Source organism: Chiloscyllium punctatum, chromosome 46, assembly GCF_047496795.1.
Source record: "Chiloscyllium punctatum isolate Juve2018m chromosome 46, sChiPun1.3, whole genome shotgun sequence".
In the NCBI taxonomy this organism is placed as follows: Eukaryota; Metazoa; Chordata; class Chondrichthyes; order Orectolobiformes; family Hemiscylliidae; genus Chiloscyllium; species Chiloscyllium punctatum.
The window spans coordinates 49,593,005-49,608,555 of record NC_092784.1 but is presented as its reverse complement, the minus strand read 5'-3'; the positions used below and the strand labels follow the sequence as shown (position 1 = coordinate 49,608,555).

Below are 15,551 nucleotides of genomic sequence, written 5' to 3'. Positions count from 1 at the left end.
AAGTCATCTCGCTGGTCCTGAATGTTCTTGACCGCCTGTGTAATATTGTAAGAATCGTCAATGACATGGGTTATGCACTTGTCACCAATAATTGTACATACTCCCCCTTGCTGGGCTAACTGATAATCCACCACGTAGCATGTCTGCTGTGTGTAAAATCTGAGTTTAGCCAATTCACCATTGATTGCTTGTACAGCCTTTGATGTATTGTTTCCCAAGATTGTCAATCCACACAAAATATAGTGTCGGTTTTTAGCACTGACGACGCCTGCTGACCCCCCCCCCCCCTCCCCCTTCCACCAAAGACAGAGATCCCAAAAAACCCATACCCCAATGATGATCCCAGCGTGGTGGGGATCTACCAATCAGAGCAGAATTCCCGGCTGATGGAGCGGGTCACTATCCTTCTCCGATCATGTCCCCCGCTGGGGCATTGTACAGAGAGGGTTCTTATCGTTCCTACTGTGATAAAGGTTTGGGAGGTTTGGTGTGCCAGGAGCAAGCATCCCCTTAAGTAAGAAGACGAATCCCTTCGCTGCCCGATAACATAACAGTGTCCTGTTTTGGGGCCTGTTTGTCTACCCATTCTCCTCTGACTCCCCGTCTATTGCCACCAGCTGGTTGGTATCAAACAGGTATGTCCATGTGGCAGACGTGAGAGCCATTACACTGTCCGCATATATCCGCGGTCATGTTCAAGCATGTCTACTCACTGCAGGAGCAGGTAAATCGTCCCCGGGTGATTGTGCAGTGCGAGTGAGTACGTTATGTCTGCACGTATGAACTGTTTCTAGGTACCACGGTATACAAACACCTCCCCATCCCTGCCCCATGAAACAGAGTGGGTAATCAATGTTGTTAAACTAGATCCTTCCCTCCCCCTGTTGGGGCGCCTGGCCCCATGGGCTGGTGGGCTTGACCAATTCCACATACCTACCCTGGAGTCCCCGTTTGTATTTTCCGAGTTGTCCCTTACATGGTGCGCCCAAGGTATCTATCGTGTATAAATCGCGAGGGGTCCACATAAGAGGTGGCCACAAATAAGGGACAGTGGGCAACAGACAGTTCAGTTCCCATGTAGCCTTCGGTGAATTTTGTGAAAGATGTTATCCTCAAATCCCGACAGGCTTCCGGCTATCGCAACATTTAGAAAAAGCAATATATACTTGAGTATGTACATGATTCAAGTTCAATGAGATTAATAGTCAGTGTCCCTTTTATTTTGCAATGTTACCCGGAGGTCAGCAGCAGTAGGTGATCTCTGTGTCTTGTCAGCAGGTTTATCCGTGCCTCCCCTTGGTCACTGTTGTGCTCGCAGTTCCTGCCTGTGCCTGGAGTACGGTCAACCATATTAGTTCGGTCATAGGAGTCCTTTTACAGTTTGAATTAGGTCCAGTGCTTCCACGTGCCTTTCCCCTTTTGTCTATACAGGCACAGGGGTCACCATTGATTATAACTTCGTATGGCCCATTCAATTTTAGGGCAAAGTCTGGTTTGTCAGGCAGGATTTGCATGAGGACGCGGCTCGTAGCTGCTGGGACCTCAGGGAAGCTTCCAGTTCACCTGCCTTGTCCTTTTGCTCTTGTCTCTCAGTTACCACTTTACGCATTCCTTTTAGTTGGGTGCTTAATTCCAGTACATCTCCAAATTTTGTCTTTTCGTGGACCTATATCAGTCCCACCCGTTATACTGGTCTCTGGTAATTGCATTACTCGCCCAGTCATTAATTCGTAGGGTGTTGGTCTGGCTGTGTGATTCGTTGTGGCTCTTAATTTCATGAGTACAGCTGGCAGCACTTCGGCCCATGTCCTCTCTGATGTCTGTATGGCCTTAGCTAAAACATTTAAAAAGGGTTCTGTTCATTCTCTCTACCATCCCTGAGCTCTGGGGGTGACAGGAAATATGACATTTTTGTCTTATCCCTCGTAGTAGCTGGCATACCGTTTTCATAACTTTTCCTGTGAAATGTGTCCCTTGATCGGAGTTGATCTGTAGGGGTACCCCACCACCTCGGGATTACCCCTTCCGCTAGAATCCTGGCTACAGTGGTACAGTTTTTGGTGGGGAATACCTCTACCCATCGGGTGAACTGGTTTATGAAGACCAGGGAGTGCGTTTTCCCACAGCAAGGTGATAGTGACCCTGTGAAATCCATTTGGAGGTGTTCCCAGGGTCCCCTTTTCCTTGGTTGGTGTCCAATCCTATCCTTTATGGGTCTATCTGGGCTGTGCTGTACACAAATCACGCATCTGCAGCAGTGTTTGGCTATATTTCTTCCCATTCCCTTCCACCACCACTCTCTCCCGAGACTTTCTCTCATAGCTTGTATGTGAGAGCCCATGGTGCAGCTCAAGCAAGATGCACACTGGTGATACCACCTTATCTGCTTGCCTCCAGCCACTGTCCTCCCCTTTAAATGCTCCCTGCATTCTCCATCTCTCTCTCTTCCCGAGGGGTGTCTTCCTGCAGCTGTTGTATGTGAATAGCATCTTCCGCTAGTTCTGTTTCTACTGGAACCTCATCAACGGTTTCCTGCTCTAAGGCTCACTGGGCTGCTTGGTCTGTGGCTTGGTTCCCTTTAAATTGCAGCCAGCCTGGACTGTCTTTCCCTGGCTCCATTTGGTGCGCTTTGATTTTTATTACTGCAGTCTCTTTTAGCTGTTTGCTGGCACTCAGCAGTGCTTGGATTCTTAGCTGATGTTTGATGGGTGTTCCCCATGCTTTTCCCAGCACACTGCCTCTGCATGCAGTACTTTACACTGTTCCTTGTCCTATTCCTTGCCCGTGGGGCCCGAACAGTCTCTGGTAAAGTGTCCCTATCGGCCACAGTGGTGGCAGGATAGTCTGCCTTCACCTCCGTTCCAGGTTTTGTTTTTACTGTGGGAGCTTCCACCTCCTGCACCCCGCTAGCCCACTCTATCGGGTCATCATAATTTTGGGACATTACCTCTTCCATTTTCAGGATGGATTGACAGACAGCCCATCTCTAAAAGCCTGAATCAAAGCCCAGTCCTCATTATCTGGGTTTGCTTGACCTGAGCATTCCTTGTAAACCCTAAGTAATTGTTCCCCATACTCAGAGGCTCCTTCCTCTTTCAGCTGTTTAGTGGTTGTGATTTTGCTCCAGTTCGTTGGAGCATTTCCTAAGACCCGCTGGATCTCTTTAAAACGGGCAAACGGACCCTGCTGGGCATCTAGCTCAGCTGTAAGGGTAACGGCATGTGTCCACCGTCCTCCCATCTAGTCCCTGGCTGCTGTGGCTTCGGGTTCACCATCTACCTATCTCCCTCAAGTGCAGTTGGTGCCCTACCCATACACCCTCTAGCTCTTCCCAGAACCTTGTGTTTGCACTTAGTGGCTGTAATGTGCCCAAGGACGCCTATTACCCAGGGTAAATGGTTTATAGTTTGCTTTTGGCTGCAACTCTGACCTCCGTCTAGTGATGACTCTAGGTTATATTTTTGCACCTCCTGCTCTGCTGAGGGAGCAGTTAGTCCCTGTTTTGTAAGTTTTGTAAGAGGGGAGAGAGTCAGTCTCCATTTCCTCCTGTACTTTTTCTAATCTTTGTTCCAGCTCCCTTATTTTATTTCTTTTTTTGATTTTGATTTTTTCCCCAGCACCCATGGTGGTCTCCTGTTTATTTTTTTTTCTTCCCCCGGTTATATTTTTAAAAACTTTTTTTAATTTAACCCCCACACTACCACCTAAGTGCGGTAGTGCTTATTTTTTCCCCAGCACCGATGGTGTGTGTGTGCAGGTGTGAGACACAGTGAAAGACATAAAGTGCACAAATCTTTATTCAATTTCCACCACCAGGAAGACAGGAAAAACACCCGAGTGGCCAGTGACAAGCACTGCCCTTCACATTAAAGGGCAGTGCTTTGTGATCAAAACAGTGAAGGGGAGGGTAGGGACTAAATCAAAATAGAGTTGGAGGGGGAAATAATGCACTCCACTCCCCGCGGCGCCCACCTCTCCCTGAACGACTCCAGGGTGTTGGTGGACACCGGGTGCTCCTTCTCCAAGGACACCCGGGCAAGCTCCCTTATTTTATTTTATTTTATTTTTTTTTTTCTCTTTTTTTTCTTCGTGGGACTGAAGTGCCCACACTCCTGTTCTTTTTTTTTCTTAACCCCCACACTACCGCCTAACTGCGGTAGTGCTTATTTTTTCCCCAGCACCGATGGTGTGTGTGTGTGTGCAGGTATGAGACACAGTGAAAGACACAAAGTGCACGAATCTTAATTCAATTTCCACCACCAGGAAGATAGGAAAAACACCCGAGTGGCCAGTGACAAGCACTGCCCTTCAAACCCAAGGGCAATGCTGTGTGATCAAAAGAGTGAAGGGGAGGGTAGGGACTAAATCAAAATAGAGTTGGAGGGGGAAATAATGCACTCCACTCCCCGCGGCACCCACCTCTCCCCGAACAACTCCACGGTGTTGGTGGACACCGGGTGCTCCTTCTCCAAGGACACCCGGGCAAGCTCCCTTATTTTATCCTCCAGCTCAATTCATTCTTGGCCTTTTCTCCACCTGCTAGTGGAGGCACCTACTTTTCAATTAGGCCTGCTAATTGGTGCACCAACATCACCCCTATCTTTTTAGTCTTATTTTGTTTTTGCTTGTCAATCCAATTCCGCTGCTGTACTAATGTCTGAGATGGGACCCAACCTTCTTTTCTTCATCTGTTCTGTCAGCGCTAATCTGCCTGTCTTGTATTTCTCAATAAGGGAACCTGCAGTATCCCCTTTAAAATCCTGATCTGCCATCTCACAGATTGTGTACCCCTGGATACCACCAACAGTAAAATGTCCTTAACCAGTGGGACTTCTCTAGCCCCTGGCCACTAATACTGTCCCAGCACCATCCGTATGGCCATAGCAGCCTCCTAGTAAGGTGTGCTCTCTACCGGTGGGACTTCTCTACCCTCCCAGCCATCACTACTAGTCGGTACCTACCGGTCGGCTGGGAATGTCAATTGAATAGGGTGTACTCTCTAGCGGAACTCCTCTAACCTCCCTGTCACTTCTACTGTTCCAACACCACCCAATAGTCCCAGAAACCTACCTCTAGCCTGGTGTGCTCTCTACCAGGGGGACATTTTACCCTCCCGGCCACCGCCACTACTCAAGCTCTGTCGTTCTACTATGGACTGACAGGGTATCACAGTGTCCACACTCCCCACCTTGGTAAGGCGCTGCTCCACTGGAGTTTAGCTCTTGGTCAGAGTGATCAGCTCCTTTTCCTCATTACTTCAATTTGAAACATAATAACAGACAGCATCCAACCTTCGACTTGGCTCTAACTGGATTCTGCATTGTTCGCTCCTACAGAGTCCAGTGTTACCTGACTTTGTCACTTGTGCTTCACAACTCCAAGTGCCCTTGGTGCCTCAATTCCCACTTCAATTCCAAAAATTGTGTGTGTGTGGTGGGGGCTACCCCTCTTAACAACCGGTTTAGGGCAGGGTTTTTGATGCAGGCACTACCTTGTCCTCTGGTGGTTTCAGCACAAGCAGCTGGTTATCACACCAGTTACAACACTTTCCCACTTAAGCTCCACAGGCATGCACCTCTACACAACCCAGTACTATCGTACAAGTTACATGTTACAATGGTATACCCTTTTAAACTGTGTCTTTGGCCCAATCTGACTCTTCCCATTTGCAGATTCAAAGTGTCTCTTTCCCCGGCTCCCCGATCGTGGCCTTTGACCAGAGACCCTGCTAGCAGTGCCAATTGTTGTGGGGAAAATCACCAATCTCGGAGTCAAAATCGGGATCCAACGGCAGAGTTTATTGTACAAAGAAATTGGAGCTCCAGGGAGAGAGTGAGATGGTCGTCAGCGCAACTGTCAGCGACGAGCCTCCTCTCACTCTCGGAGCACGTCATGATATTTTATATATGTTGTGGTACAGTAGTTCAAGTATCGAGTCTTGGTTTGTACAGCATGGTTTGTTTACAGAAAACATCACAAAATCATTGTCAGTTTCAGTGACCGTGACTGTTCTTCCTGAGAAGGCAGTTCGTTTTCCATAACTGCAGATCTGAAGCATTAACACTTGTATACAAGCAGTCTCAGGTAGTTAACATTTCTATTGAAGCTGGACTCAAGACACTTCAGCGAGCAGTAGACGTTACTGATGTGCATTGTCTCCGCCACCCGCCTTAAACTAATCATCTTTGCTCTGTGTTTATTGTGCTGGTATGCTGTTAGCCTCAGCCTGTATCTGTGTATGCTTTGCTGTATTTTTCCATGTAATGGCTCAGTGGCCATCGTGTGTCTGTGTGCCCAGTGTCAACTCCCACTTCGCTACCCTCTCAAGAGCAATTAAAGATGGGCAGTAAATGTTGATCAAGCCGGTGACACCCGTCTCCTATGGACAAATAAAAGCAACAAATTTCGGTGTTTTATATCTGCTCTTTTATTTAAAAGAAACACTACAAAAAAGTAGAAAACAGCTTTTGCACCAGGACTAAACACTCTTACAAATGCTTACATATCACCCCAAGCTGAATTACAACATTAAACAGCGCAGTACCAGATACTGCTTCCTTCTCTTAAGGTCCATAGTTCAGCAAAAGCTGATCAAAGCACCCAGTTTACAACAAAACTAAGCATTTTTTTGTTTATACAAAATACAATATTTACTTTCCCGATACAGAACAGCATACAACTATATATCACAGATGTTTATCAAGACAAAAGTTTCAACAAATAAGGCCATAATGGTTCAGAAACAAATATATCAAATAATCATTTTCTTTTCACAACTCACCCAATATTAATACAACGTTTAATAAAGATTATAATTACATACAAAAGCACAGGAGATTTTAGTTTTGTTTTTCAAAACTATATGTAATTTTGAGTTACAAACTGGTACAACAAATATATTACAAGTGCCTCAATTAACCGCAAAATACGTTAAACACATCACACACACTATCTGGAAAAGGAGAAAGAAAAATCCTACAAATGACTTTAATGTCATGGATTAACAAAAGGCAACAAACTGCTCTGCCATTGGGCTGTTTATGTTAGCCAGAAATCTGTGAAGGAAACTCAATTCACTACATTGGCATCATACAAATGGTGAAAGGAAGTGGGTCCTGTTTACACCATCCCTGCACATCACCTTTCCATGAACATACCTTCAGATGGTTTAACAGAGGCACTTAGCTTGAGGCTGTATCCTTTAGATATTATCTAACATACTAGAACTATGAGACATCTGTTAAGTTCTGCAGTGAAGAAAGAAGTTGAGAGAAGACAAGAGGTAAGGTTCTTCTCAACCATAATACAGCTTCCTAAAATCTGCTGTTACTGGTGAGAAAGAAAGATAAATGCAGTGATATCAATTTTAAAAAATATTTACTCCTAATTTTTTTCAGATGATGCAGAATTTATCTCAATATAGAGCTTGCTGGCATTTAGTGGTTTGCTATTCGAGTTAACTATATGGGTAATGACATTTTAAAAACATGAATACCAAACTGAGAATCTATGGGAGTTGGTCCCATTTCACTCCTGTAACTTTGCTGGTAATGCATTAGAGATTCTGTTTGTTTTTCCAGCAAAGTTACATTGACAGATCATGAACAGCACCATGGAAATTCCTGGCTCTGATAACAGCCCCGTGGTTACAGACATACATCCTGAAAACGTTTATATCTGCCAACCTTATATGGTGGAGAGAACACAAGATGGATCAGGCTTACGAGATGGCCATATAGCATATTAGTTGTTCTCACAGTGAAACTCAAGGAATTGACTCAGATCCTGCCTTTTTGATTGAAAAAGGATGTGGAAAGGTGTTAATACAATTGTGTTGAGAGCTTAGGAATATCAAAGTAATATGGCAATAGATATGAAAAAAATGTAATTGTCTACAAAACAGAAGCTTCTAGCTAATGTATTTTCCTATACAGTAATTCACAAAATTACTTTTTAGCTTAAATAAAAATGTATTCATGAATTAATTGCAATAGACTATATTATCTAGGGCACTGCATTGACTAAGAGCTGTAATCCTTTGATAAAAGCGGGATGTTACTTCAGCATTGTATCCTTTGTGTATGTACCACAGTGTTTACATCTGAGGTCACTGAAATGCAACTCTTGGTATAATCTAAAAGCCTAACTAGGAAATCAGAAAATAAAATGTGAACACAACTTTAATACAGAAATTGCTAGAAATGCTCAATAGCATCTATAGACAGCGGGGGAAAAAGTTAATAAACCTGATTTTAACTCACTTAAAAGAGAGTTAAAATAAAGCCCAACAATGTTTCAGGTTAATGGACATTGACCTGGTGAACATTTCCAGCAAATTCTACCACATTTAATATTTTACAGCATCCACTCTATGTTGTTTTTGTTCTGTATAGTACTATTTAAAGGTGCTATGGGAGAGAGAGTTCCAATTACTGTCCAAGATGGTTCTCACACATGCTCGAATGTTACAGTCACAAATGGAACGTTCCATTTAACCAACTGAGCCAAGTGCAAACTGAGTGAGCTGCAAGACTGTTTTCTTATGTAACACTCAGAATGGACAGTTGGTATTTGTACTATTGCACTTTGATCTCAGGACCAACAATGAAAACTTGAAAGAAGTTCACTAGCAATTGTTTGAGAGATGCCACATCCATTCGATTTGGTTTAAGTTATAAAATACTTAATAAAAATAACTACTTCTTTCTGAGGCTTTCACATGTTAACATCCAAAATGTTTCTCCCACAAGAATTTCTGTTGTCAAACTTTACCTGAAGTCTGGACACAATGCCTCTCCGTCAACTGTGACAGTAATCATCAATATACTGACACTCAGAATGTTGTCACAAATATATGAACCAACTACAACCAAGATCAACCAAAGAGGTCATTCATAAAGGCTTACTGATTTAAAATTTAGAAGAAAAGTCAAAGAATAACTTTTATTTTATCACAGTGAAGGTTTTTGTTCTATTCATCTGAGCTTCCTGTACCATCAATGTTCATTCTCCATTGACCACAGGAACCTGTAATTTTATTCCCTCTCTCTTCCCTTAGGAATAGCTAGCTCAAACTGGAGAAGTGTGTACTTTAGGGAGCAATAAAATGTGAATTCAAGGTCTTGAACTTGCTCTTGCTAGGGGGCAGCTGTCACTGGATTAAATGACAACTATGATAATCTAGTGATGTCGAACGCATATGGTAACTATATGCTAGTATTCTGCAATGCATGTAATTTAAAGGCACACCCAGTACGTTCTCTTTCCCACAGAACAGGCAAGACCTCCAGATATTCTATCTAGCATGAAAAAGTTAAAAATTTATTATCCTTATAAATTAAGTATCTTTTACACCATCACAAATGAAACATCCATTCACATTCCAACCTGACAAGTTAATGGTTTTCTTTTTATGTTCAAACAACTCAAACAGACATTTCAATTTTGGGTGGACACCGAGATAGTGAGTTTTGAGAAGATTTGTAGCTCAGGTTGAGGTTCTGGATGTAGATTTGCTCGCTGAGCTGGAAGATTCATATTGAGATGTTTCATCACCATACTAGGTAACATCCTCAGTGAGCCTCTGGACAAACCATTGCAGATGATTCCTGCTTTCTATTTATATGTTTGGGTTTCTTTGGATTTGGTGATGTCATTTCCTGTGGTGATGACATTTCCTGTTCTTTTTCTCAGGGGTGATAATTCAGGTCCAAGCCAAACACATTGACTTGGACCTGATTCAACACCCCGAGGAAATGACATCACCAACCCAAATATATAAATAGAAAGCAGGAATCATCAGCAATGCTTCATCCGGAGGATCACTGAAGATGTTACCTAGTACAGTGACGAAACATCTGAAAGTGAACCTTCCAGCTCAGTGAGCAAACTTACATCCAGGACACCGAGATGTTGAACTACTCAATACCAGAATCAGATATTCACATATTGATTGCCAGAATAAGTTAAGAGTGAAAAGTTATTGTAAATTCCATGGTTGGTTTGTACTGAGTATACAAAAAAACCCTCAAAAATGGATGTCAATTCCCGATGAAGGCCTTATGCCCGAAACATCGATCCTCCTGCTCCTCGAATGCTGTCTGACCTGCTGTGCTTTTCCAGCACCACACTCTCATCAATGCAACTACTCAAGTTACAAGTTATGGTTATTCACATGAGGAATGGAACTGCTGCACTCCATATATTTTGTATTTAATTTTATCACCCTCTAAAGATCAACAAATCATTGCAGACTTCAAACTATTTTAGCTTCAAATGGTTTTGACTTCCGTCTTGTATTTGTTGTGGCACCCACACTCCAATATCAGAGGAGAGGAAACTTGGGCTCTGATTGATTCCCTCCTGCAATCAAGACTTGCACATGAATAATGCCCACCCCAATGGTATATTGGACCTTGTGATATACTGTGGCAATTTAGGGTGAGTTTCCCAACTAGTTAGAATTAGTATGCAGAAAATTCAGCCTCATCCTCAAGTCAACACATCTAGAAAAGGGTGAAAGAACTGATGAGAAACTAAACAAATTAAATGCCGTGGGTAGTGATGGTGCAGGAGGATTTTTAGCAGCTTACTTTCAGATATTTTAAGTGGTTCTCAATTTAGTTTAATTGACACTTAATTAGAAAATAAACAGCAGCAATTATACTTTACAAAAACTACATAGTCACTTTACTTGGGTAGCAGTTAGATAATTATGATGGAGGTGAAATAGTTACTTGGGTATATTGACAAAAGCTTTGATCTAAGGAAAACTGATTCTAATTTTCCATTTAATCTTGGATACGATCTAACAGGCTCAGGACAGTGTCTTGGCTCATGGTGAGATGGAAAGGATCTTTATACTAAACTTTCCACATTGAAATTATATTAATTTGAGTGAATTTTCTTACCATCAAAACAGATAGATATAACATTTTAATTCCTCTCCGGTAGAAATAATTTTCGACTGGTTGAGGGTGTGGGCTTACAGAAAGAAAAAAATTGGAACGCGATACTACAATCCCATTTTCAAAGGAGATGGTCATTCATTAATTAGCTTCACAGAAGAAACTTGGACCTGATCTTGGTTGAGTGGTGATTAAGACTGACATCAATTGGTGAAGAAAGTGAAATCACTGCTAGATCAGGAGGATTGCTGAGTTTGTCTCAGTACTTTGCAACTAGGTTAAAAATCACACAACACCAGGTTAACCTGGTGATTTTTAACTTTGTCCACCCCAGTCCAACACCAGCACCACCACATCATACTTTGCACACACACTGAGGTACCTGAAGTGTTTGTAGTAGGAAAATATTGGATTACAAAAGAGGGACTGTTTTCTCTGACCGATTTCTGAGGCCAATGGGAATTGAAGATTTATGAAGAAAACTACATAAATTAGTATGAACAGTAGAAGATCTAACACCCTGTATTTAAACCTATGTTGACACATTTTGGTTTGTGCTTGTGTAGGAGTGGCTATAATGCCTTACTCATGTCTCTATTTGACCTAGAATGATTATGTTCTTGACTTTTGAGTTCAAACTGCTTTCTTGTATTGTGCTATTGTGTGGGGGACCAAGTGAAAACAGCATTTCTTTTTCCAATCTGTTTGTGATATTTTAATAATGAGTCATCATCAACTAACTATGAAGAGACAAGTCTAGCACTAATATAATCTACTAGCAAAGCTAGGTGCAAAAATGTATGGATGTTAAGTGACTGAAGGTAAGGTAAATTCAAATGCAGCAGCAAAAAAACAAAGATTTGTATTTTCTCCAAGAACATAACCTGACCAAACTCACTGTCCTAACACCAGGGCTTCAAAACAGAAACAACTATAAGACTCACAGAAAGTATTTAAAAAGTTGCAGGAACAAGTAACTAATTGATGATTAACTATCGAAAATACTCAACTTAATAGTGAAATGAATAGTTTTTACCTGAGTGTTGAAAATGAACTGTAATGCGTTATGTTATATGCAGGAGTTGTGGATGATCACATCACTTCCATGACTTCAAAATGAAAAAGGTTTAATGCAGGAGGAGTATTCAGATGAGAAGCAACCTTTTTTTGGTGTGTACATGCAATTTACATAAGAAGATCGTAAATATGGCTCCCACGTTCATCTTTTCAATCCAGCATAACATGTGCTTGGTTTTATAATACGTTTCAAGTGAATACATGTTCTCTAGGACTGACAATCTGAATACAAACATTGTCTCTCCCAGACCCCACATATATTTAAGAGAAAACCAGGTTGTCTGATTATGAAAGAAAAAGAGGAAATGGCAGATGAGGGGGCAACATTGCATTTGAAATTGGAAATATAATTGCGTCAACAGATAGGTCAAAGATAGATGTAAACAGAGGCACATCAGACCAATGTTAGTTATAGTGTGTACAATTGGATGAGTGTGCCTAAAAGCTCCTGCTCTTGTCAGTCCAAAAATTGGAGCCTTCAAAAGTCTCGGCAGGCCTGTTTAATTGTTGCCACCTGGCCCACAGTACTCAATTATAATTTAATTTGTACACCTGTGAACAAATGCTTCCAATTAAATATACAACCAGTAACAATGTTCCTAGGTTTTGAACAAAGGTATAACATATTGCAAATTGCTACCACTTTTTTGTTTTATAACAAAGTATCTAATTTTCTCTCTTTTGAGGCTGGCCACAATTCTCAGATCTTGTACTAAATCAGTACGAAATGGATATATTAATGAATCAGAGAATAAACTTGTTCAATTGCACTTGGAAAAGAATAAAACAAACACAGACAAAATAAAACTATCAGTCACAAGAGGTTTAAGGGAACTATCTCCTCAGCTTTTGTTTGAGTGTCTGGCTATGGGCCCATACTGGCTTCTTCAGACATGACAAGACCACGGAAAACTCTAGTCAAATAACCTTGTACTCACAAGGGAGCTTTCCATATAAATTTCATCATTGTATTGAAAGAAGCCAGTTAGATTAATCTTTAAGCTTTGGAAAGAACACTAACCTAGACAGGAGAAGTAAACCATAGCACTAAATAGTTTTTCAGATCATCACACAGGTGAACTAGAACCAAGATTACTTGGGCTTAACTGCTTTCTTAAAATAACTGTGATCTAAAATAAAATCTAATTAAACTCTATCAAAGATAATGTTTTAAGAAGATTTAAAAGATATATATTGGTCACCTTTTTCAGTTACCAAAACATTTTATTACACCATTAAGTTACCTGCCATTTCAACCTTATTGCACTTCTTTTTCATTCAGTTAAAGGGAAATTCAGTATTTTTACAACACTTCTTCCTTCACCAACCTTTACTTTCCCTTTCATTATCAAAGTCACTATTTAATGCTTTTAGTAGAATCCCAAAATAAAATATGAAAACAGGATTTTATCTGTTATTTTATACTTCGGTCTTGCCAAGAATCATCATTCAAATAAAAATAGAAATAACATGTCTAACAGAACTGAATTTCTTTATATTAATTTCCTAAAACAAGTTAAATACCATATCATAGAGAATGAGGTCACCTGCTGTTGTGTAGTTCTAATATAGTTTAATGACACCAACACAAGTGAAATTAATAGCTATTTCTTGCTTTACTAACACAAAGTAAAGCAATTATTTGATAAAGAGCAGTTTGAATAATTTCCTTTTTTTTGGGTTGTTTTCCTAAAGGATCCTGTTAGTAGTGTAAAATGCATGTTTATATGAGGTACCTTTACTTTACCAGATCTAATTTAAGAGAGGAAATTTTTCAGCATTGAATTAGTCATTCATTTACAGCTTCAGTATTTTGCGCTCAAGTCTTGACTGACCAAGTATCCAAATACAGTAACCTCTCAATAGGATGGTCACTTGAATCAGTTGCAGGGAGAAAAGCACAGCCAAAGAAACAGACCTTGTGGCACAGTGAGGTTCACAGATTGAAACTTCATGGTTCTGCTCCTGCTTAATCATTAAGCTTAAATTTTAACAGAAGAAAATGACCATTGCTTCCTTTTTGAAAAAAAAGCTTTTTTACATTTAATTTTTTAAATTCCCTTGTGAGGAATTTCCACCGGTATGTCAGAAGATTACTTCAATCATCCAATAATGATTGCATTAGATACAGCATGGGAAGGCCTGCTCAGCACCTGCCTCGGCAAAGCTGTAGCTCATGCTGCACTGAAATAATACCTTTGTTATTTTTAATGGTATCACATGGGCAAATCATTTTTGTTGACACCACTAGACAGTAGTGCAGGGAGGGAGACTTTGTATGTTAACAGGTGAATGAACATTTATTGGCAGAGGATTACAAAGACAAAAAGCATCAATGTCAGCCATTAAATTAATGTGTTCCTTCTGGGTCAATCATGTTGTGGGATCTAATTGATCAGAGTACAATTAAAGCCCAATATTATACATTACCTCCAAAACAGGTTAATTTGCAGGGTCAACTGCTCAATCCATTTTACATTCACTAAATATTTAAATATCCTTCTTCATTGTGTGTAGATTTTAAAAGTAAAAGAAAAGTGGAATTGTAACAAAGTTTGTTGATCACAGCTGAACAAGACACATGTCAACAATTTCTTGGTTTCTACTGGTATTTTCTATTAGTTGAAGCATGACCATTATGGCTATGATTTACACTTTAAAGGCATATTTTAGACTGTGAGTGAATAATAACCACTGGAACTTTCGACACAAAATTCCTGCACTTGGTACTGAGATGATATGTTTTGCATTTTGATGAGCTGATAACCTGCCCAATTTCTGAGTAGCTTTAGTGTTATCGCTTCAACTAATAAGGCTATGCCACCTATTGATTTTTGCTCCTTTCGTTCATGTCTTGCAGCCAATTTAATATTGCGTTGGTCATTATTTAGAATTAATATTCAGAATTAGACTTTGGACCAGGTGAAAAGTCAACCTTAGTGAGGCAAAGCATTGGTTTGTAACCTTAAATTTATAAAAACACATTATTAGATAACTCTTTGGGAACTGTTGCACTCTTCCTGCATAAATTATAAAGTAATTCAAAAACTGCAGAGTATTTCATTTAGCTCTTCTTACAAACTTAAAGACTATGCTTTGTAGCATGACAGCACTGGGCTCTCAAGTAGGAAATCCTCACATGAATTTACACTCTGGCATCATTTAAGAGATAGATTTCTGAAAGACAACAAAATCTAATTCAGTTCTTCACTGCTTATTTAATGGAAGGAAAGAAGAGTGAGGAGATAAAAGAATTCAAAACAAGATAATCATCAATGGATAGTGACCATACAGGCCTTGACAGAAGAGGTTATATGAAAGGCTAGCAAAGTGAAAAAGTTGTCTGATAATTATCTAGTGTTTCCTCCAATAAAATGTGCATGGATACATGGGTTAAAGACAGAATCAAATTCAATTGTGATGTCACACATTGTCAATAGCCTGTTGACACCCACTGGCCAGGCTCAAACATTGAGAATGACCATATGAGTGAAGACATTGCAGCACTGTCACCACTGGATTATATTCCAACATGGGTCAGTATCTTCAGTAGAGAGCAGAAACTGA

At 40.6% G+C, this 15,551-nt stretch overlaps 1 protein-coding gene across 1 annotated transcript in view; it reads right to left on the bottom strand.

Annotated features, from left to right (window-relative positions):
• Window positions 1–6,409: 6,409 nt before the first annotated feature.
• The window catches only part of rfx1a (regulatory factor X, 1a (influences HLA class II expression)), a 145,232-nt gene continuing 136,090 nt past the window's right edge, over window positions 6,410–15,551 (bottom strand). Inside the window, exon 19 of the mRNA XM_072564169.1 lies at window positions 6,410–15,547. The gene's annotated coding sequence lies outside the window, so the exon portion shown is untranslated. The remainder of the gene's footprint in view (window positions 15,548–15,551) is intronic.